The 24,447-nt window shown below is 42.2% G+C and overlaps 1 protein-coding gene across 2 annotated transcripts in view; it reads left to right on the top strand.

Moving 5' to 3' along the window:
• The window catches only part of PTPN4 (protein tyrosine phosphatase non-receptor type 4), a 205,303-nt gene that overhangs the window by 66,548 nt on the left and 114,308 nt on the right, over nucleotides 1-24,447 (top strand). Inside the window, exon 1 of one of the 2 annotated variants that reach the window (XM_061370122.1) lies at nucleotides 23,588-23,739. The exons of the other annotated variant lie outside the window; for it this stretch is intronic. The gene's annotated coding sequence lies outside the window, so the exon portion shown is untranslated. Of the gene's footprint in view, nucleotides 1-23,587; nucleotides 23,740-24,447 lie in introns of those variants that run through there. 2 annotated transcript variants of the gene reach the window in all.

Below are 24,447 nucleotides of genomic sequence, written 5' to 3'. Positions count from 1 at the left end.
CACCAGAGCAGTGGCTGTAACACCAGCACAGCAGAGGCAGTTACCACATCCTGGCCTTGGCTGCTACCTGGATTTTCAGAGTGCTGTATATGCCAGCCTGGCATGGGCTGGGGAGAGCAGCAATCACTGGCAGAGTCCCTCTAACCTCAAATCATAAAAGGGTTTTGTTTACCATCAGCCTAAAGGTATCCTATTTGGTCTGTTTTGTTTGGTGACTTGCATTATGATAAATTTTATAGAAAAGCATTTTGCCCAGTTAAGTATGCATCACCAAACTGGTTGCTGCCATGAAAATTTCAAACTTCATTTGTATGGGAGGATGAGGATATGATCTGTTTGGGGATGTTTCTCTGACAGCTTGACCAGCTTGTGTCACCTTTCTTGTATCACAGTGGGCTATTAGTAGCCCACTAATGCAGTTAGTGGTGTAGTATCGTAGACAGACAGAATCCACTTTCTTTATGTACGTACATTATTCTGAGTCACCTTAACAAGAAGTAGAACGGTGGCACTGGAAAAGGGTTCTTAGCTGGAGAGCTTGGTGACAGAAGGTTTTTGCTGCAGGACAGTGACAGAGCTTGAGACTGTCTAAAACTATAATCTTTTAATGTGCTAAATCTCTGTTCCCTAAACTTACAGTCTTTTTATATTCTGTAAGCTTGTCATAACTTGAAGAGGTAGGCTGGTAAATAGTGCATCTGATATTTAGTAAATAGGGGAAAAAACCAAGAAACCTTCCCTGTAGATTTTTTTTCACTACAGTATTTAAACTTACTGGAAAAAAACAAGAGGGTATAAACTATCAAGTGCAAAGACACAGCTTATACGGTACAGCTTTTTCCTGGGGAAGAACATTCAAGGACATTCTATCCTTTCTGCTTAAATTGTGAAAAAGATGCAGACAAAGTAAATATTAGGTTTGTGCTCATTTCTTCTCTTTGCACATCAGGTAACAAGGCTCTTGCCAGTTTTTATTTTGGCAAGCCTGATTACCATGTTTGCTTGCCAAGGCTGTAGAGAAACATCCTTTTTTGGCAAGATGGACTAGATGACCTAATGTTCATAGTTGTTCCCTTCTACAGCTTCTTTACTTCTGCTAAAGGTTGCAGCACCGTAGGTTCGACTTACTGCAGTCCTTTTGTTGCTGTTACTTCTTGACTACAGAAGTTAAAGGTACTTGCCCACAACAAAATAAAGTATGTTGCATTTGAAAGATAAGAGCATTTCTCAAAGCACTATCACAGTTTTGGAGTCTGGGGGCCGCATTTGCAAAGGTGCCTAAGTAACGTAATAAACATCTAATGAAACTTGTAAAGTGTCTGAGAAGTGAAGTGACAGTCTGCTCCTTGGAACAGTCTTCTGGTAATGAACATTTCTCTGTTGAGCAAAAAGACTTGTGGGGACAGATTTCCACCTATTTTACTAGGTGAGAAAAATCTATTAATCTCTCTCTTCCCTCTGCAGGAGTGCTATAAATGCACCAAACTGTGAGGTTAAGTGGGTTTTATATCTCATAATGACAAATTGTCCATGTTACAGTTGTTCTTTTAAAAGCAGGAACTATGTAAGGCACTTCTTCAGGAAATTGGCTTTCTCCTCATTAAGCTAATGTTTTGCCCCAGAACACAGTATTCTACACGTTCACAATTGCTGAAACATGCTCTCACCATAAAGTCATTAGCGAAGGCAGCTAAGTAAGAGATACCATTAGAATCATTACCTAGTGACAAGATATAAAATTATTCTGACATCTCATCTCTTAGGCTGAGTTCTGTTCTCATTTGGTGTTTCATTATCAAGACAAGAATTCAAATAATAAAGCAAGGATTCAGCAAATCTGTTTCTGATCTTGAAGCCGTGTGGTCCTACTTCATGACAGCCTTCATGAGTAAGGCAATAGCAGAAGAGTGGCAGTAAATAAAAATATTAAAAAATCCTTGTGGTTATTCTTCTAAAACATGAAGTAGGTGAACGCAAAATGGCCCAGACTAGAAGTGGGTAACTACCATTTACCCACGCTGTCACTGGGACATTACATTAGGCCAGGACCTCTGCTGCTGTTATCTTTTCCTTCTCAATGCACAAAAAAATTTCTTTTAAAAGTAATTACAAATTAATTTTTCTATTTATAAAAACATCAAAGTCATAAATATCTGACTTTGTTTCTAATCATAGACCAAGACAGAGACTTTAAGTAGTTGGCAAAGTAGACAGAGCCTCTGTTTTATCATTTTGCTTTCTGGGTTTTTGATTTGAGGACAAGGGAGACATATTTAACAGGTTATAGTCTGCATTTATTTTTAAACAATGTTTGCATGTGTTCAATATGTTTATTTTCTTTTGCTTCAGTGATTAGCAGACACAAGTGCAAAGCTAAGCACTATTGTGTAGGGGCAGATACGTAGAAATGCTAGAAAATGGTTTGCCAGAGCCTCATTACTGCAAGGAAGCGGTAATGCAAATTTTCAGATGGAAGCTCTGTTTTAATCAGCATTTAATTCTAGCAGAAGGGAGCTTGATCTGCTGCAGGAAGGTAACATCTGTGCCTACCACTGTAGGGTGCATCTCCACCAGTATTTTAGACTGGCTCAAGAGTATGCTTTTCAAATATCTCTCCCTACTCTGCCACCTTCCCATGCTTTGCATGTGTTGCAGAGAGGTTTCACAGCACACAAGTTTGTTTCCTGAAGGATCTGCTCTGAGAGGCAGGTGTGGCTCCTCTCACCTTAGCTGGTCATCCAGTGCAACCCTCAGAGTCCCTGCACACAACACACCAGGCCAACAGCATGACCGTCCTGTAAAAGCCTTGCTCTGGAAAGCTGCAGCACAGCCATCACGTTACTTCACACACTGAATTGAGAAAGAGCCAGCTCCTTGTCATTGTAGTAGTACTAGTAATAATAATGTTAATAATAGTAATGATGATGCCTCCCTACAAGAAGACCCATTATGCAATGTGGGCATGACCTTTATAAGAGGGAGAGAGCCCTGACATGGACACAAGCCAGCCTGTGCCTCCAGGAGCTAGGAATCACTGGCCACATTTTATTTCACATGTACGCATCTAGCTTATAATTTAGAAGAGGAAATACTGTCTATGAAACTTATGAAGCATAACATTTTGTACCACAAAGTGCCAGGACTGTCCTATTTTGGCCATTCATGGTAAAGGTGAATTTTGTTCAGGGTAACTGCATTGATATTTGAAAATGAAAGGAAGGAAGACAGAAGCAGCATCTGCATGCCTTGGAGCTGTGTCTTAGACAATATTTAAATGGCTGGAGAATCACTTGTGGAGTTTGTGCTTTTATAGTCCTACAAGTACAGCATTTGATCAGAGACTTGGGACTAATTGCAAGCAAGTAGAAGTCTGTTAATATTAAACAGATGGACAAGAAAATAATGAGAAACTGAGTGTATTCAGGCATTAAAAGAAGAAAAGGGCAGAGAAAGATCAAAACCAACATAAAGAATGACAGACAATGGAATAAGGACATATCAACCAATATATAACCAGTGATTTTGTGTTTCTAACTTTTGACTCATTTTTCTTCCTCGGTTTCCTATGTTTCTTTTATCTCCATTTTGATCCTGGAAATACTGTGATAGCATAGAAACCCACTTGTGTGTATGAGCTTGCATGTTTGAAGCTAAGATTACAAGTACTTTAGGGCTAACACTATGTCTGTTTATCAGCCTAGACAGAAGTAGTCTCAGGGAATAAATAACAGTAGTTTATTCTACAGAAACTGATTTGGGAATAATTATTCAATGGAGGAAAGTGCCAATATTTCAGTACAACATCTGCATGAAGTATTATTTGCACAGTATTATTCAAACATATATTGAGGTACTGAATAAGGAAAACATTTATCCATAATAAGTATATGGTAAAAATATTACCCAGATTTGCAATGAATAATTCAGTCTGTATTAGTAATGTGTGTGACTGTGCACATTATTCATATCTTTATACATGCTGTGGTAAATTGCTACAGGTTAATAGGCACTTAGATCCTTTTCTATGTAGAATGCTATTAGGTCCAATTTTTCAGGGGAACTGAGCCACTCAGAAGTTTAAATATGATAATGAGTTGCAGATACTAAGTATGTGCGTAAATCAGGCTGTGGCAGCATTAGTCACAGGCAGGCTGTTTGGGACTGGCATGGAATATGAGACATGTATAAGAGAAGAGAGAAAAACAGAATGTGAAGCAGTAGTAACATTTTCTTTAGATCTAGCTTCTTGCACTGCCCCAAAAAACTCATCATTCTAAAGAAACTGGAGTTTTTAAATTCAATAAAATGTATGGTTTCTGAGAGGATTTAAAGTTAAGCTGGTTCAATTCTTCACCCTTTAATTTCAAAGAGCTCTCTCAACTGTATCAACCCATATGTCTGGTTAAAACTTTGCATATGTTGTAAAGCAGTTTTGATAACACAGTAATAATATTGCCATAACCAATGGATATTAATAACAGGCCATTAAGAAAACATTTTATCTATTTATACCACTCTCTCTGTTTATACACATCCTAACAGACCATTATTTCTGTTCATCAAACTAGCCAGTGACCCTGGAACAGGGCTCTACGTGTGACTAGACTGTGCTAATGAAACATTAATTATTTTATCAGGAAGCCTTGAAGTCTGCTGAAGAAAAGCAGGGGATTATAGCACAGGCCACCAAGAGCATAAGAACCTGATGACAGCAGGGCCTTGAAGGTACAGACACAGGACATTACCAGAAGCCTTATGCACGAATCACAAGTAGTAAATTACTGATCTCAAGAGAAACGCAATCTTAAGAGCTGGATAGAACCACTTTGAGCGCCTAACTGGGACATGTGTTGAGTTGTGTAACAGCCTATTGCAGCTGGCTGGCAGCACAGGTGGAGACATCTTTAGATGACACACAAGATTGTGACAAAACCAACTAGTTGCACAGGAATCTTATTTCAGAATTGGGTATGTGAATTGATCACTCTGATGTTGTGTATTGGTACACATGTAAAATTATTTCATCATCCTATTTGCTCTAGTGTTGTACTGCCTGTGTTTGATTTGAGGCTTTGGTTGTAATTTGGGTGCAACACTCAGAAAGCTATACATCTTGGTTTTCTTGGAAGAGAAACATGAACACCAACTGCTGTGTTTCTTCAAACACCTTTGTTTTATACAAAGCTTGCAGACCTTCATCATCCAGATGATGCTGTTCCATATGTCCAATTCTAGCATAATCTGGCATTGGAAATCTCTGGAAGAGACTTCAAGAAGCAGATATGTTTAAACATAAAATATGGGCTTAGAGCCTTTACTGTCTTTGCAGCAACAAGATTATGATCTTGTGACAGATCTTTCAGCTAAAGAAAACTGATGTGCCTTTTTCTCCCTGCTTTTATTTTGTGCTGAATTAGGCTGGTAGAGCAAAAAAATAAATAACGTTTACACAAAGCTGGACTAGAATCATGTAGGGTTTATAACATGGTCACACCTGAACAGCTTGGTGATGTCAAGTATATAAATTAAAGATGTTCCTGGTGCGTAAAAAGATGCAGCATGCTGTAAGTGACAAAGCTGAAATACTGACTTACAAATTAGCCATGCTATCCGGTGAGCTTGTTAAACAGCATCCCTCGAGAAGACAGTGGCAAATGTGAATGATCAGCCACGAATCCAGTTAGTGCATATCCTGTAAGAATAGATTTTGAGCACACATTTTTTATCTGCAGACAGTTCTGAAGAACAGTATCTGTGAAATGATTCCTTAGCACAGACATTTTGTAGAGGGATGGTGTTACTACTCCAGGACCCCATTTTTCTGATAGGAAGAATAAAGGACTTGACTAGAAAATGATGTGAGCAGGGTTCTGATCCACCATGTGTTGATAGTGCATGTCAGCCAGGGGTCATGGGCAGCCAACCTCCCTTGGGGTCACACAAGACTGTGAAGGCTGGAGCAAATCTACTTTCCTCTTCCTCCTCTGGGAAAGAAGTTTCAACCTGCAGTAACAGCACAACTTCATTCTTCAGCTCATATTCACATCTCGTTGCTAGTGGCATTACTCTCTTGTTTTGAAACCTTCTTATTGCTTTTCCAGATTTGATCTGCCTTTCTTTGTATTTATTTATTTTTAATTAGTTTTGTGAGAACTAGTGTTGAAGTGCTGCTCTGAATGAGAGAGTTACGTTTAAACACCAAGAGATGCCTTCTCAGGTGCTGCATTTTTTCTTTCTTTATATCTGATTTTGTCTACATGAATACTTTGTGTTTTTAGAAAGTAATCGATCTCTGCTGTATCAAATCTTAGTATCTCTGTTAAGGACCAAGAGTTTTACACAAACAGAATCCTCTCCACTTCCCCAGTTTCTTGATATCTTTGTTACGTGGCCTACAGTTGATATATTCTGGTTTCCCATCCTGCCTCAGCCCACTTCATTCTGGAAAGTTTTGCTTGTATGTGCCTGGCTTCCTCTGAGGAGCAGAAGTGCTTTGCCTTTGCCCACACTCCAGAAGAAAATGAGGTGCTATTGGCAACTCTTAGAATAAATAGCCGCAGCTTCCATGCTGAGATTGAAGGAAAGAATGCCTTCAGAGCAAGGCATGGGGTAGCTCACACCATAGATCCCAGCAGATATAACCCTCTGACGTGAGGTTATGTAGACCAAGACACGATTCTGCATGCCTTTTTACTACTAATGCTTCGGTAAGTGAAAGTTTAAGTTAGTCACTTCAGATGTAGGCTGTGTGATGTAAAAACAGAAATGCATCTATTTTGCTGAATGTCTGAGTAGTTGTATTTTAAATATATTTTTTTCCATTTATATTTTCTCTTGAGAGTGTATTAATGCAATATTTACCTCTGTTGGTTTGTACTGAAAAGACCCACTTGATTCCATTTTTCAGATTCAGAAAATATGTTTGAACTTTACTCTTGCAGGATCTGATTCTTTATTTCACTCAAGCAAACCTAAGCTATTCAGGCTGTTAAAAACAAACAACAATAACAAAACCCCAGCTTGGCAGATTCACTGAAAATGTAACAGCGTTAAACAATGCGTTAGCCAAGACTTCAGTACTTTTACCAGATACAGCATGGTGCATTATAAATATTATCAAAACTGACCCTCAGTTGTCAAGTTAATAGATTTGAGGCACATTTAGCCAAACCTCTACACTTAGTTTGGCAGGGCAGAACCCTGGGCTTCTCTGAGATGTCCAGCCCCTTGGCAGTACTGCTGGTGTGTCGGAGCTGATAGCCCACAGCTGGGCAGATGTGTCCTGCTCTGAAGGAGGGATGTGAAGTTCAAAACTACAGGTTATAAATCTTCAGGTAGGCACTGGGCGTCTTCATCCTGGAGCTTGTTCCAGGATTGGTGGATTTGGGGCCAGAGTACACCACAGGGACCAGTCAATTTGACCATCTGTCTAGAGGGTTTCACATGTAGCTGGTAAATTTGCCTCAAATCAGATCACTGCACTCGTGCTGCCTTTAACTGAGCACTGTATTAAAAACCACCTCCAACAAAATAATCTATATTTCCCTTTTTATTTGTGGCTCATCTTTTGCAAATCGCTAATACACAGTGACAAAAAGCTCCATGAGAAATATTGTGAGCCTTGGGTAAAAAGCCAAGAAGCGTAATTACTGCTGTGCGCAACAAGCTATTGCACGTGTGGTGAAAGTGTGATCCTAGCATTGATTTTCCATTACTGTATCAAACTCAATGTGTGAAGCATTATTAGCACTTTAGCGGGTCTATATAAAAATCTGTCATTTGCTACAGCTGCCTCAGTGCCTGCCCTCTAGCAACCCCAAAACTTGCCCCATGCCCTCCTGCTGCGTGTCTCAGTGGTGTGAGAAATTATCACTCCTGACACCCAAGAACTAGACAGGGAGAGGAGAGATGGCAGCACATCCCATCTGCAAGATTGTACCTGCCGCAGCGCCCTGAATGATGCAGGGAAGGGAGTCCTGGTTTTGCAAAGTGTGCAGAAATCAAATGAGTAATTCATCCCCTGAGAACAGGAGCTGCCAGTGCACATGTGCCAATACACCCCAGTGCTGCAGTGAGAGCCAGCACCTGGGGAATGACCTCCTTTGCTCAGGATTGGGTGAAGAAGTCTTCTAAATCAGCCTGTGATCCAAGGCAGACATGCTAAACAGCCTTTCTGTTTTGAAACTTCCCACAGTTCCCAGTTCTATGTAAGAACATATTCCAAATCCCCAAGATAAAACTGCAGTGGTACCCTCTTGGTCCATGTACCAGAAAATTTTGTTTTCAAATGCAATTGGTAAAATGGTTGTTCTGCGAGCCACAGCCATTCTGTGCAAAGCCTTACTTCCCTTTCTGCCCCATCTTCAGAGATTCTTTCCTTTCTCTAAAATGTGGGTGAGCTGCCTTACTAGGATCCTCAGGGCCACAAGAAAGGACAGCAAAAGGAGTCAGAAATGGCCCACCAGAACCTGCACCTTTCAAAAGGTGGAAATTCTGGGAGGTAATAAAACAAGAGCTAGGCAGATGGTGTCAGATGCTGTGGTTGGAGGGATAGTAAGTTGAGGTGGGGGGGAAGGGGGTGGAGGAGTGTGCATGAGGATCAATGTTGTGTTTGAATAAATCCAGAAATAACAGTCTGTACCAGTCCTACATCTGCTCTGTCTGGAAGAACTGATGGCTCAAGAGGTTACAAGCAAGAAGGCAAGAAGATGGTAAGAAAAAGATAAGAGTGGAATTGGAGGAGAATGGAGGAAAGATTGGGGGATTAAGAGGGGATAATGAGATAAGCTGTTGCATTTAATTGTTTAACCGCAGCTGGCAACTAAGCACTACACAGCCACTTGCTCACCCTGCCTCAGCAGGATGGGGAAAATTGAATTGGAAGGGGAAAGTAAGAAAACTCATGGGTTGAGATAAGAACAGTTTAATTACTGAAGTAATAATAATGAATGGAATAATAATATAATGAAAAGGAAAATAACAAGGCAAGAGAAATAAAACCCAAGACAGACAAGTGATGCAAATGAAAACAGTTGCTCAGCACTGATCACTGACATGCAGCCAGTCCTGAGCAGCAGTTCCCCAGCCAACCTTGCCCCTAGGTCCTTTTGCTGAGCATGATGCCACATGGTTGGGGATATCCCTTGGGTTAGTTGGAGTCAGCTGTCCCAGCTGTGTCCCCTCCCAACTTCTTGTGCACCCCCAGCCTACTCGCTGGTGGGATGGTCTGAGACGAAGAAAAGGCCTTGACTCTGTGTAAGCAATGTTCAGCAGTAGCAAAAACATCTTTGAATTATCCACACTGTTTCCAGCACAAATCCAAAACACAGCCCCATACCAGAGAAAATTAACTCTATCCCAGCCAAAACCAGAACACTGCAAAAGCAGTGAAGTATTTTTGTAATGTGCTGCATAGAAAGGTGAAAACCTGTTGAGATTTATATCATAGGGTCAGGCTTTATGTGAGCATGTATTACCTGGAAATGATACCACTTATCCAGACTTTCCCAGTACTAGTTTTGCTATAAAGTGACAGTCAAGACATTCAGCAATTGTGATTTGAAGTTAACTAAAATTTCTTCAGTATCAGCAATGCATTATTCTGTATTATTTGGGGCAGTGAGATTAATCACAAACAAGAATGCCCTGCAAGAATACGAATTAATAGATTAGGAATATGTAATAATTCCTAAATTAATAGGAATATAAAATGTGGTCAAGGAACTGGCTGCCGAAAACCTTGCTTTCAGTAATTCCAATTGCTATTGCTTTTTAAGCAAATTTTCTAATATTGAAAACTGCAACACTTCCTGGTTTTGTTGTTGTTTCATGTATGGTTTACTGAGGCAAAAAGGTCCACATAACATTTGGGGTTTCTCCTTACAAATAGCAAGAATAAGCTTCAACCCAGGGACCTGTGACAACTAAATGCTTCCTCCCTGGTTTGCCTTAGCAAGCAAAATAGGAATAGGAACATGGGAATGCTTTTGTTTTGTTTCCCAGTACACGCAGATAAAGGATAATATTTATCTGTACCCTCAACTAATTTTAACTTTTACAGTATTCCATCGAGCTTGTATTCCTCCCACCTCCCCCCTTGCCACAGAATTAATTCTGTAAGCCACGCTGTCAACTGGATCCCACTCCTATTCTGGTGAGAGAGCACTGTGTTTCTCCATCAGTCTGGCTCCATGGGAGCCACCTGTGTGGTCCTGCTTGGAGTTGCCACAGCTTTACTGAGGCACTCTGCAGGCAGGGCTGTGGGAAAGGCAGCCGGCTCTGTGCCATTTGCCATCTCTTGCAATAAAGGGCTCTCTCTGGGCTGCTCACTTCCATCAATCATGTCTCACAGGGCAGACCTGAGAGCAGTCCTTGTACTTGAAAATGGCGCTGCTCCACCAGCATCCAGAAGAGTGAAGTACTCTGCCTGACCACAGCACATCACCTTCTGCCCTGCCACCTTTGCCCTTCCCCATGGTCTGTGCCCCAGCTACACCTCCAGCTTTGCCAGGAGGTATTCTTGTCTTTACAGCTGCTTCTCACCCTCACCCCTCTGCTAGAAGAGAAATTAGAGATTAATTTCAGGTGCAGCAGTAGTTTTATGTGATGTGGCTGCTGCTTCAATCCCCAGATGCAGTTGCTGGGCACTGAACAGACTGAGCAGAATAACGGTTTTTAATCAACACTGACCTGAACTGCAGGTGAACTCACCCTCGAGAGACAAGAAGCTCTGCAGAGCTCCCATTCACGATTCCCTTTGGCATGCCGAGTCACTACCACCACCTTTCCTTCCCAGGACTGTTATAAAGCAAACTCCATTTCACTCAGGTCATGACCTTTTATTTGATTTTTCAGAGAATTATGACCTACTTTGTGGCAGGGCTTTGTGCCTGCTTTTAGCTCTTCAGATGGAGAAACCAGTAAGTTAAGTACTAGAGGACAAGCGTTTATTTTTAATATTAGCTTCTCAGTGTAACCAATCATAAAATATTCAGGGTTCTTCCTTGTAAATCTAGCAGCTGCTAGTTCAGAATCTGCTGCTTTTACTCCTGACCTTGATAAAGTCTCCTATTCCTTACTGCAAAGTATTACATGAAATTCTGCCAAAATGAAATCTCTGGCCTGAAACACTGTATATAGTCTATAGCTTAGAATAATGCTGCATCTTGCCACTGGCTAAACTGATCTAAGTGTTAACCATATCTACTAGCAGAAAGGGGAAAAAAAAAAGAAGATTCCCCGTTCCCCACTCTCTTAATCTACCTTTCTCTATACTAATCTGAAGATGAGCTTGTGAATAGTCAATAAGGAGGCCAGGGCTCAACGACAGCTTGCTGAGCATCTGGCCTACATCCTCAGCTGACATATATCACATATATTTTGAAGCTCATTACACTGGCAGCAGATTGGGTTCATGAACGCTAAATATGTGCTCCTATTAGGACCTATTCAAGTTCAACAAACCATCATTTTCTGTTCCAGCTCTTTTCCCAGATTAAGTCCAGATAAGCAAATTAGAGCATGTTACAACAAGGCAGACCAACATAGCACTGTTTTGAAGCCATGTTTTGATTTTTTGCTGAAAGGAAGCATGTAGCTGATTCAGTACCTTAACCAGGTCACATTGAAGTTTTCCCAGATTGTATTTGCCCCTGTCCTAAAACAACAAAAGTGCTACCAATTGGGCTATAACACATTGTGCATTTCTGAATAGTGTGACAAATGGCAAGTTACACATAATAAGCAGACCTCTAGGAATATGGACTAACCAAAGCTCTGACAGAGACACAGCCCTGAAGATCTTACTTTGCTGACAGCCTCTGACCTTGGCTTTGCTTTGTCCAAGACAGGCTGCAACACATTTATCCAATAAACTTGTCACATGCGAAAGGCTCGGTCAGGCCCGCCTTTGCTGAAAGGTAAGAGGATCTCAGATTGTTTACAAGAAGGTATTGCACAATTCCAACTCAAGCTAAAAACCAGGCTGGCAGGATCTGTGGCAGCCATACCGGATAGCACCTCCCCAGCTGCCTGGGTCAAAGGCTTGCATAACATCAAGAACAATAATATTTATCTGTGATATTATCTAAAGCATAACCTTCATTAAAAACATCATCTACCATATTTTTTTCCAGATAAGTATGCAATTTTGGATTTCTAAGATGCAAAAGAAAAAAAAACACAAAAGGACTAGCTCATTGTATTGGCATATATTGTTCAGTTAAGTTTAGATTCTGTAGCACTCTCTTGGTAAACCATTTCACACATTTAGGTAATTACCCCATACATTTGCACATGTGCAGTAACGTCAGGACACACAGACTTGCTTTATTCATCTTCCACACAGCTCCAAGTAAGAAGCTCTGATGAAGTCAGTGCAGTTACTCCAATGTGAGATGCGTTACTCTTATCTTCACACCACACAGATACATAAACAGAGTGATGCTGTCACTGTGCTGTTTTAAACACTGTATTTGGCGCTGAGTCTTCAAATTTATGTTATTTGACTCAATAAATGTTTGATGGTCTCAGTGTAGCATCTAGTGGAGAAAGGGTAAATAACAGAAAAAAAAACCCTGCAAAGCAGAAATGAGCCATTAACCCTTGCACGTGGCAGGGGTGAAAATGTGAATTGTTGGGGAATGAGAATACTCACTTCCCCCAGACATTCAGCAAAACACTGCAAGGGTTAGTCTGACACAATTGCAGTTAACTGGATATAATGCAGGGCTTGTGATCCTGGCAGAGCAGGATGGTATCACTGCCTTGAATTCAGCTCAAGGTCTCTGTGCCTGAGTTAACGCAATCACTGTGAAAGCAAACTGTTCTTCAGGAACTTCCACACTTACTTTAAATTTGCTCTCACTCCAGCAACAGTGTTTCTGTCCTGCTCATGTTAAGCTTTGTGTTTCTCCTGTTCATGCTAATGCTGTTTCCAGTCTAATACAGAGCCAGAGCTCCTGTTGCCCAGGTTCCATCCTGCCTTATCCCCTGCACAACACAAATGATGTTGGTATTACTGCAGCGGCTTGCTGCCCTGGAAACACCACAGCCAGATCTGGCTCACAAACGACTGGGCTCAGGCCTACTCCTGGACCCACGGCACAGCCAGACCTCGCGGGGCTCAGGGAAGCTGTTGAATGAGCAAGCAAAGCGGGAATTGTTTCTGCTGTTTTCCTGCAGATTTAATCTGGGATTCATTAATCTGGATTAATTTAGCCTTTGAGACATATCAAATCTCAGCAGGTACTGGAAAATGGGGTCTTCTGTTATTTAACAATGGCAAAAAAAATTACTTACATTTTTACTTTTATTTATTATTTTATTTTTTTACTGAAACACATTATTATATCCTGTTTATAAACAGAGTGGAATATCTGTGGCAAAAGAGAGGAAAGCTTAATTTTCAATAACCATGAATTTAACAGAGGAAAAAATCGAAGGCTTGTTTTGTAATTATTTTCTTCAAACTTTATTGGGACTTTTTCATGTGCATAATGGCTTTTGTATTTTATGGGGAGGTGAACAAAGCAGCACAAATCTGTACATGAGGATCTGCCTCCCGGCACACAGTTCATAGTGGAGAGTCCTCCGGAAGCACCACTGTTAGAGGAGGGAGACAGCTATGAAATTAATAATGGGGTTGCAGAGCCAGTTCCTCATGATATGACATGAAAATGTGGTGCCTTGGGCAGGAATACAAAGTAGAAAGTAAGTATGCCCCTCATTAAGAGTACCTCTAGAGAACACTGTGATTAATCCAAAATGATCTGAGATACAATTTCTTTCCAATTCATGAGGACTCTGTATGTTGCCACATACATGTAGCAAGCAATTACAGAAGCATCTGTGTTAGCCTGGCAGCACCAGTATTTAGCAGGAGACTTAGGACTCTGTATTTGTCATTGCTAAATCTAGGCAAGACAGTGAGGTGCTCAGATTTGTTTACTCCTTTATCTCCATTAGCCAACTGGAAAGTGTAAAGTGAGGGGGATTCTCATTTTCCTGTCTTGGTGCAAAGAGTATAGCTGATCGTGCTGCCTGACAGCAGTGAGGCTGTCGAGGTCATCTCCTGAAGTGCCTTTCAGCTCTATCTTAATCTCAGTCCAACCCCTCATTATTTCCTATTCCTCTAAACTGCTGGGGGTCCCATCCAGTGAGGTTATCCCACAACAAAAGCCCACTGGAATCAGGATATTTACCCTGCTTTCTGGAAACTTAAGAAAGGGCAGCAGCTATCCCCCAGAACCTCTCACAGCAGTCCAGCAAGTGACAGCCTAGTGCTGAAGAGAGCAAGATCCAGATTTTTATCTTTTTAAGTGGAGAAGAACTATTTTATGCACACTTTCCGCTGTCATAAAGGTGACTTGGGAGTATCAATAGCAACACTGTTGGTAAAGTTTGCATGCTGAGTTTTTCTCTGGCTTTTTGACTTTCGTATTTCAAAGTGCCCACAACTATTACGACTAGAAACATTGTCATTATCACTCTTACCATCAGTATTATGGCTGCTTATAACAGTAGTACATGAAAGCTGAGATTCTTGGATAATAAGTGAGTTTCATGAACTGTGGGCAACATTACAGACCTGCTATACATCAGATAAAAGCCACATTAAATCTACAGCTAATTGGTAGTCTTGGTGGTGGTGGCACCAGAAGGATGAAGCACTGAGCCATCCTGTCCTCAGTGTGTGGTTCCTTTGCTGTTGAGTAAGATGGGTGCAGGTAGAATAGCAGTGCAAATGCAATACAATGCTTTATTATTTTCAGTGCAGACTACAGTCCATGGGACTGACAACTCGCCCTTTATTGGCTTCTCTGTTCTTCTGCATCCCTAGTAACCCAGAAGCCAATATTGTATCTGTGAAAGCATCTTTTCAGGGCTCTATCCACATCAACAGCAGTCAAACAGTTTGAAAACTTCCATTGGCTCTCTGGTCCCCTTGTTTTTGCTGATTGTTTCAGAAGACATCATCTGGTACACTATCCATACTATTTTTATGTGTATCTTTAAGTACAACCTTTTTGCAGTCTTGATCTGAAAATATTTTTACCCTATTAGAAAATGCAGTGAAATTAATTTTGTGTAAATGTTGATGCTTTTTATTATAATTAATCTGGTTAATTTCTAGATGATCAGCTCAAACCTTCTAATAAATTTTTGCTATTTATAACATGAACTTTGGAACTACTTCAGGAAGCCAGAAACTGAACATTGTATGAATCAAGAATTCAGAACGACTTGTACAGTTCCTGGAAGAATTTCACCAGTCAGAAGTCTCTCTCGATAATTTTAATTACTTTGCAGGGAGGCCAGAATGTGGGTGTACCAGGAAGTAGTTTGCACATATATTTATTTTAGCTGAATTGCTGCTCTGCTGCCTTTTGTCTTTTTATTCTAAAAGGTCAAATTTGGCAGTTTTCTGTACTGCACACTGAAATAGATGGTTAATAGAAGGTAAGAGCTAGCCACAACAGTCAATAAACACTCCTTCACTTTTCTCTTTAGAGATACTTGTGAAGAACATTTACTTTTGAAACATGTCATTGTTATACTGCAAGGAAGAAATATGTTTTTAGGACTGGAGCTGCATTTCTGGCTATGGCTCACCAGCTAGGAAAAACCTTTTGCTGGTGCTTGCTGTTGGCAGACAACGTTGACCTCAAAACCTCAACTGTGAAACTACGGAGCGGTGAGTAGTGACATATGGTCTCCTCTGTGTTTCAGATGAGTGAATAGTTCTGTGCAAACTTTTTTAAAGAAGCCTGTAAAAGGCCAAAGTAACCAAACACTACAGTGCTTTTTTTAAATCCACAGCAACAAAATGGGAAGAGATGACAGAACACCCATTTTGTCCTCCCTTCTTTTATATGTATTTGTGTTTTTCAAAAGGTTTCCCAATGTTTTGCTTGAAAGGGACCTGAAATATGGAAACTGCCCATCTGAAAGCCTGAGCTCATTCCAGTGCTTGTCTTGCAGATCAAGGAAACAAAACCAACAAAAGCAACTTCTTTACAGAGATGGAATGTGTATTGCTTATCTACACAGGCTGCTTGTCACTTCAAAGAATAAAATGCCAGTGGCCTTCACTCACAAGTAGAAATCTTAGCAACAGAAATGTAAATAGGATTGAGTACAAAACAGCAACCTGTACACATATGGCATCCTTATTAGAATCACTGCTATCTGACCTTTAGCTTTGAAAGAAAACTCTCTATTTCCTGAAAGGTACCTGCAATTCAGCCAGATACAGGTCCATGCAAAGTTAGGGAAAAAACATTAAAGCCTGTACAGCTGGAATCTGCATGCCTGAGCTGCCCATTTCAAAATAATAATTGAACATATTTCTATTACTATAGAAAGAAATCAGGAGCAGAATTGAACTAGATCTTTACAAACTGACTCCACTTGTACTCTCTTGCATTTTGCATGTTTCTTTCTGTCCTCTCAAGCACTCCAGAAATTTTCTGAGAATTTGCAAAGCCAGGAGGCTGCAGTGGAAGTTCTTAGTGCTGGGTTGCTTAATGATGGATCTAGAAAAGGCAAAAACTATTTTAAAACATGCAACACAACTCAAACCAAAGTTATAGGCTTGCTGCAAAAATTACTGGGTGAGGTTCTTTGGGCTTAGTCAAAGTGGAGGTCTAAGTAAATGGTCATTTTTGACTTTGTATCTATGCAATTGGTTTACCTAAAATAAGATCACTGTGGTTCTCATCTCGAAACATCAATCAAATCCCTTTTAAGGTTCTAAAAATGTTCATTAGATGTTTCATTCATTAAAATGTTTTATCAGCATTTCTCATGTTCAATACTCACAAGATATGTTAGGAAGCAAAAAGTCTGAAATAAGACATCTTTCTCCTGCAGCCCTAGTGTAAGAAAGATAGAATTAAGTCACACCAAAGGTCCAGATAACCTGGCACCCTGCAGTTGCCTATAGCAGAAATACAAGGACAGCGCAGGTACAGCTTCATTTTTCCTCCTATTTACTGTCTCAATCTCTGGCAATCTAAGGACAAAATTGGAGGCCCTGTCCATCTCTTTGCAAAGCAGTCTGTTCTTACGATAATTTGTCTAGTTACTTCTTTCAGCCCTTAGCTTTTTTGGCATCTAAAATATCTCATGACAATGAATTACCCAAATGAAGCAGATGTTCTTTGAATAGTAATTCCTTTACATTTCCATCTGAAAAAAAATACTATTAGATTCATCCTAGCTCTCATAAGTAATGAGTAATTGTTCCCTGCTCACCTTTCCCATGTCAGACATGAGTTTTGATATCTGTGTAATTATGCCTCCTCTTTGTCATCTATTTCCAGGTAGTCCCAGAGTACTGGATCTGTTTTAGAAGTCACTCCATCTTTCTGTCTCAATCCTGTTTGGTGGGGTTTTTTTGGTGTGCTTTTTTAAATCATTATTTTTACTTTTTTTTTTTTCTTTTTGTATGTTGTTCTGATGCTTAAGATGCTACCAGAAGTTGAGGGGCTATAAGCAGAATTTTGTATTTCATTAAAGGCAAGAACAAGATTCCTGAGGATTTATGGAGTATCATTATGTCTTATGTTTGCTTTTTGATTCTCTTTTTTCCTTATCACTCCTAACTGGCTCTCTGAGCACTGAGAGAACAATTTCAAAAAACTGTCCATAGTAACTGCAAAACATCTTTACTGACTGATATGAAGTAATTTAGAGCTTACTGTATTGCACAGGTAGATTTGTTTTCCTCTCATGGACATCTGTGGTCATTGCATTTTAGCTGCTATTTTATCACTTAGTCTTCAATTTTTCCATTATTTTTTTTCCGTACATTGTGCCAACAGTCTTGGTTTTGGTTCCATGAATAATTGTGAATCACTGGGAAACACTGTCATCTCACTGCTCAATTCTGTCTCACTTACCACTTGTGAACAGGTTTTAAAGCATAGGTCCCCTTGAAATCTCACTGGTTACTCCCTTGTGTTCGTTTACACATCCATTTTCCTTTTGAAGCAGTTACTAATCACAAAAGGAACTCCTCTCTTCTCCTTCCTAAAAATGTTTGGGGAAATCTATGTACATGATTGCTGTGTAGGCTGCATGTTAAGTCTTCTTCATGTCACATCTACAGTCCCCTTATTGTTCAGATTGGGAAGCTACTCAAAACATGCTCTGTCTCTTACCTTTGGATTCTCTTCCTGTGGAAATTAGACCAAGAATAAAAGCAAGCTTGGAAGAGGAGGCAGGAGATAGCAGAAAATGGTATGTACTTGGTCTGCTTCCAGCAGGGAGTTGGATTATGGTTTAGGATTCCAGTGTCCCAACATTTATACAAAGTTTATGTAAGCCAGCTCCCCTTTATCAATACTTGCTGACTTGCTGATATTTTTAAAGCACTAACAGATTTGCTGTTTCCATCTCTTCCCATTACATGGTGAGGAGACATGGGTTAGACTGACTGATCTGTCATTTCCAGGTTTTCCCCAAAGTCTTGTCTAAAAATGGGATTGTTGTATGCCACTTTTGAATCCTCCAAAACGGAGCTCACTGCAAACCGTAAATTACAAAGTGCAGTTAATAGTTTGGCAATTTCAAAGCCAAGTTCCTTTAGAATGCTCTGGTGAGAAGCAAGTTGTCCTGGCAGGCAGGTACCATACAATTTACTAGTTGGCTGCTAACCCATACCTACTACGTTTCGTGAGTGCTTTTTTTCTGACTGTACCCCTAGAAAAGGTTTTGTTGTGGCAATCATCTCAAATCTGCCATAAAGAACAGGGGTAAAAAAAAAGTACTTAGCTTTTCTCCTGTGGTTTCCTTGAATGCTTCTGTTATATGTCCACTGCCTGCTAGTTCCTCATGTTCTCTGGCAGATCTCCTGTTTTTGATGTATTTGGAAATGCTTTTATGCTTGAGAATATTTTTTTTGGTCTACTTTATTATGGTCTTACATTTAACTTGCCAGTTTATACTATTCCTCTTTTGGACGGAAGTAGAAAATAACACTATTCCACAAGTGAATGTACACATGGCATTCAAAAGAGGCTCGGCTATTTGCAGTGGGTATCTGCAAATGCAACTTGTGGCACTTTGATGTGTGCAAGACAGTTTGTCAAAGGCTGGCTGAAGAATAAAGGACTGAGCAAGATGTGGTCCAGCAACTGTAGCTACTAATGTTTCCATCAGCTTGCATTCTCAGTATATTCCTAGAGGGTTGTCTTTTAAATATAATTTTAAGAAAAACACAGCCAGCCTCCAATCTGAATAATACCTGCAGCAAGCTTACTAGCACAAATTATTATTTCACAGCATTTTAATAGCAACTAGTATTGTGGAACCCCATTGCAGCAGGTATTGCACAAGCTTAAGGAGAAAGTCCCTGGCGCAAAAACCAAAATGATTCTGTCCCTGTAGCTTACCTAGGACACAGCTGAAAGGGCACACTCAGTACTTAGGTCACTCCTACATTTTAACAGTGACCCCAGAACCTTGCTGGGGCACAAACTTGCTGGGCCATTCACATTGATACATGGCATGCTCCACACGGGATTTGGCCAATCTCACTTCAAGGCTGTGCCTGTGCCTCTGAGTTTTCCATGAGTGAGGCTTGTATGTCTAGGTGTTTTGCTGCATCAGGACCCCACTTTATAAGAAATGTGCTAGTAAACATATGTTATGCTTCACTTTAGTGTTAAGATTAAGTGCTTTGTCTCCTGCTCCTTTCCCAGCTAATCTCCACGTGTGGTGAGAGTCATTCATCTTGAATTGCTTTAATGCAGCGTTTAAGTATGTCATCTTGGCAACAAGGCAGTTTGCATGGCATTTCAGTGAAAGATTAAAATCCCATTCACATTTTTAATACACATTTCTCTCACATAAATTCTCACAGCTTGGTTGGAAGGTCCTGCATGAGTAATAAGGTTGTTGGCACAAGCATATACCAGATCTATTAAATAAAGGAGAAGAATTTGTTTGTTCCTACATTTATGTAAGAGCTGTGAGGCTTAAGTTGCACAAAATGGTTTAAGATACTGGCATTTTATTAGCAGGACATTACTAGTCATGAGATAACACATCCTCCCCAAAATGCATCAGGGTCAGTACAGATAAATTTCCGCACACTGGTTTGAAAATTAAGCTCTTGCTATATGAAGTATCTATGCAAAACGCAGCTTTCACTGCTTATATACAGAAGCAGACTATAGCAAAAAACTTGCTCTTTTATGTAACAGCCACGCTACTGAAAGTGAGCTGACTGAACATTCTATACATGAACGTGTTTTTTCAAATAAAGTCACATTTCAGTTTGTTTTCTTTCATTCATAATTTTGGGAAGTGATCACTCAGGGTATGTAACATGCAACTCAGAAATCAGAATTCTGCAAAGCAAGTTCTCTGCTGAACTCCACATTATCAAGTCTGAGTGATGTTTTCGCACAAATATACTGCAGTGCAGTTTTGCCCCACAGATGCTGCAAGAGTGTGAGCTGGAGAACTTTGTCTCAGTATCTTTTTTTATGACGTTTAGTGCTCTTGCAAGGTAGGCCTGACCTGAAGTACTTTGCACATGGTGGGAATCTTCCGCTGCCTTTATTTAGGGCTTTGAATTAAGCCTTCTATGAACAATGAATTATAAGAATAATAATGCATTGCAAGGAAATAACTTGTGAATGTCCAGCCTTTAATATCTGTATATGTCACCAATTTTGTGTTAGATTAGCAAAACATATCCTTTCCAGACAAAGTTACGTTTCCCAAACAAATGTTGTATAGTTCCACAGTCACATTGAACAGTTTGGATTGCTTCTTTATTACACGCTCTGTATCAAGTAATGTATTAGTCGTTGTTATTCTCAAAATGAACATAACTGTATGTTTGATATAAACCAGTAAAGAGAATTATAAGAAAATGTGAGAGGCAGATTTAGAAGCTCATGTGCAAATGGACTAAAATGTACCTATGCAATTTATGAATAAATTTGCCATGATCTGAAAGAGAACTACCAGGAAACCAAGACAAACTGTGCAGCTAAGGATCCCTTTAATGACCAAAAGAATGTATCTCATCCACTGCTTGAGAGGTCCAGCAGTAGGTCAGAAATGCAGAGTGGTTATTGGATGTCTCTAGAAGCACCACAATTAGTTTGTTGATATAAGTATGGAAATGTTTGAGAGCTGAAGCAACATGGACACAATGAGGAATGGTATTACTGATGCTGTGTGTAGTATTTTGGGGCTTTATGCAACCCTCAGTCTAGGAATTATTCAGGCCAGGGAAAACATACACATTTCAAACATTGTCACTTATTTATAGACTTTCATTAATAAAGTGTAAATATCAGCAATTTCTGAGTGTTTTCTAGTCATAATAATTTAAAAGTCTAGTATTTAAAAGTGCTCCAGAAATTATGCATTATCTAAAACTACTGCTTGACTGCCTTCCCCAAACTCAGTCTTCCAACCCCTGATTTAACTCAGTCCTGATAGAAGATGAGACAACTGGAAAATCCTGTGTGTGCTAATAATCACTCAGGAAAATGGAGAGGAGGCTGAGAGTTCAGATTATGTAGCCAGTAAAATGGAGTATGACTGCTTTCTTAAAAATAATTGGGGGTAAACACCACTTAGAGGTAAGGGCTATTTAAGCAAAGGAACAAAATTGGCACAGGAAGAGTTTAGGTTGGAAATATACAACAGGTTTTCAAACATCAAAAGAATGAGATTTTAGCAAACTTCATCATTAGAAGACTACATGCAAGCTCCCTTAGTGTTATTCTGCATCTTGCTACAGTTAGGAATTTAATTGTGAAATCCAAAACTCATTCCCAGCTGTATGGTCTGTGTCTGTTATTCGGGAAACAGCTCATTTTAAGAGGCTGTATTTTAATAAATGCACATTAAAGACAAGTTTCCACCCTTTCACACATACTATAAATACATTAAAGTACCGAGTTGTGAGAACTAAGGTCTCACAAAGCCAACCTTCCCATAGGCATGTGAAAATCTTTAAGGGGCCAAGAGGCACAATGCACTCCATACCTTGAAGAATTCTGGCAAGGACTTGAAGTCAGAAAAGACTCTCTAGGGCATTTGCAGGGTGAGGCTGGGTGGACATGTGGCCAAGACATGTTACACTGTTTTAACAGCACCATTCCCTGTCTCTGGCTCATTTCCATCTACTATTAGGAATCTGACTAACTGGCAGCCCTGATGTCAATTCAGGCTTGATGCCATTTAAGTGACATTGCCCTGATCTGAAACTTGCACTCAGACTACTCACAAGCACCATGACATCGAGATGCACCAGTTACCAGCTGTCACTGGAGCACACTACTGCAGTGTACAGGTGATCACTACTTCACCGCCTTTGCTAAATGCTTCCTCCATCTCTCCTTGCTCATTATGCTCCCATGCCACCCCTCCAGGGCCAGACTGCTGCCCTGCCGTGTCCCGTGGCCTACCCCCTATGGAGACTCTGACCAGGCTGGTCCCCAGGCTGCACCTGAAAGTGTGGAAGACTTCACCTCTTCCATCCTACCCAGGCAGGAGCAGCAGCACTGTTTATCAGGAAGGCTGCGGCTACACCTTGCCTTCCCACAGCCCCATTTCTGAAGAGGGCGAACCCCCGCTCTCCCCGGGCCTCCCTGTCCAGGACAGACCTATGCTGACGGTATTTCGGGTGAACGGCCCGTGGCGGGAGAGGAGCCAGAAGCCGAGCCCATGGCTCCCACCACCACCACCACCACCTCCTCCTCCCAAAGCAACAACCCCCGCCGTCTCGCAAATCAAGAAGTAGGATCACCCCTGATAGCCTTAAACCCCACACGGTACAGCGCAGAGCACCGCCCCTTAACTGAAGGATCCAACCAATCAGACCGCAGGATAGACTCAGTCCTGCCTCTTCCTTTTTTACAGACAAGCATCTGGGCCAATCAAAAATGAAGCACACTTCTCACTCCCCTTCTGACTCTCGCGAGCTTTCGCAGGTCGGCTCCCGCCCCGCTCGCCCGCCTCCGAGTGACTGCGCAGCCGCCATGTTGGTTGCTATGCTGCGAGGGCTCCCCGTATGAGGCAGGCAGGCGGGCACGAGGGGAGGAGGCTGTTGTTCCTCCCCCTTCTCTCCCACAGGCGTTCGCTCACTTGCTTGCTTACCGTCAGGGAGGGCGCTTCTGCAGAGCCGCGCCGCCTCTCCGCTCCCTGGTTCCCCTCTGCCTCCCGGCCGGGTCTCCACACAGGGCGATTGCCGGTGTGTGTGAGGCGGAGACCTGACCAGCCCGGCGCTGCTCTGCCTGCACCCCGACTCCCGCCTCGCCACCCCTTGCGGCCAGTCACTGTGAGGAAAGGGGAAAAGCAGAGGCCGGAAGGGGGGATCCGCTGCCGCCTCCCCCCTCCGGGCTTCCCCCTCCGTTCCTTCCCCAGCTCCTTCATCCACCTCCCCGTCCCTCGGCCCAGCCGCTGCAGTACGATGTGGTCCTCGCCGCTGCGGCTGGGCGCGGGGCGGCTGCTGCGGCTGCTCTCGCCGCTCCCGAGGCTGCGGCTGGGGCGGTCGCTGCGGGGGAACTGAAGGCAGAGAGCGGCGCACCCGCTCCCGCGCACGGAGGTGCGGTGCGGTGCTGCGCGCGCGCACCCCGGCGCGTGCCCGAGCGCCTGAGGCGCGTGCCCGTGCGGGGGGTCGCGGGGCGGCAGCGGCGAGCGCAGCCCCCGCGCCTCTTCCCTCCGCGGTCCCCGCTCCATCTGGAAGGACGTGGCTGTTATATGAAGGTAAGGCACGGCACGGCGGCCGGCGGGGCACCCGGGTCTCCGTGCTGGGGGTGGGAAGAGGGGCGTCGGCACGGGGGGTGATACTGTGCGCCGTATTCCTGTGACGTGACCCCCGTCCACAGCGGCTGTGGCGGCCGCTGCTCCCTTCAGCCTCGCTCCCCGCCCGTAACTTCGCGCACAGGTCGCCGGTGGCGGAGAGTGGCCGTGTCGAGCTCTCTTGGAAGGGGGGGGGGAGGGGGGGCGCGGGTGAGGGGGTGCCCTTTCTGTGTGTCCGTGTGTGTCCGAAAAGAAGGGAGATCGGGAGATCCGGATCCTCTCTGCCTCAGGCGTCGGGGGGATTGTGTGGAACCGGCCACCGGCCCTCGGAGAGGGCTCGTAAACAGCCCTTGGGAAGCGAGCTGCGGGGCCGCTGGCGGTGGGGGCAGGTCGGGGCGGTTGGGGACTGTAAAATGTGGTGAACTCTGCTGAGTGCCCGAAACAAATTATTGTTTTTAACATGTTTCATATGAAAGTTTGCGTTCCTGTGCTTTCTAGGCACATGTGCGCGTTGCCCTGGTTATGGGCAAGGGAAATGGGTTTGAGTGCTGTCGTTGCATTCCTCTGGTACATTTTTAGTATCTCCCTCAAGCAGAAGGCTTGTATAATCGCCTGTGTCTATATGCGACAGAGGATTTCGGTGTACCTGGGGATGGGTTAATTCGTGTATAC

Source organism: Neopsephotus bourkii, unplaced genomic scaffold (genome assembly GCF_033783945.1).
Source record: "Neopsephotus bourkii isolate Nb327-2 ecotype Australia unplaced genomic scaffold, CSIRO-AGI_Nbou_v1 NB_1526, whole genome shotgun sequence".
NCBI classification, from domain to species: Eukaryota; Metazoa; Chordata; class Aves; order Psittaciformes; family Psittacidae; genus Neopsephotus; species Neopsephotus bourkii.
This window is presented reverse-complemented; position numbering and strand designations above follow the sequence as displayed.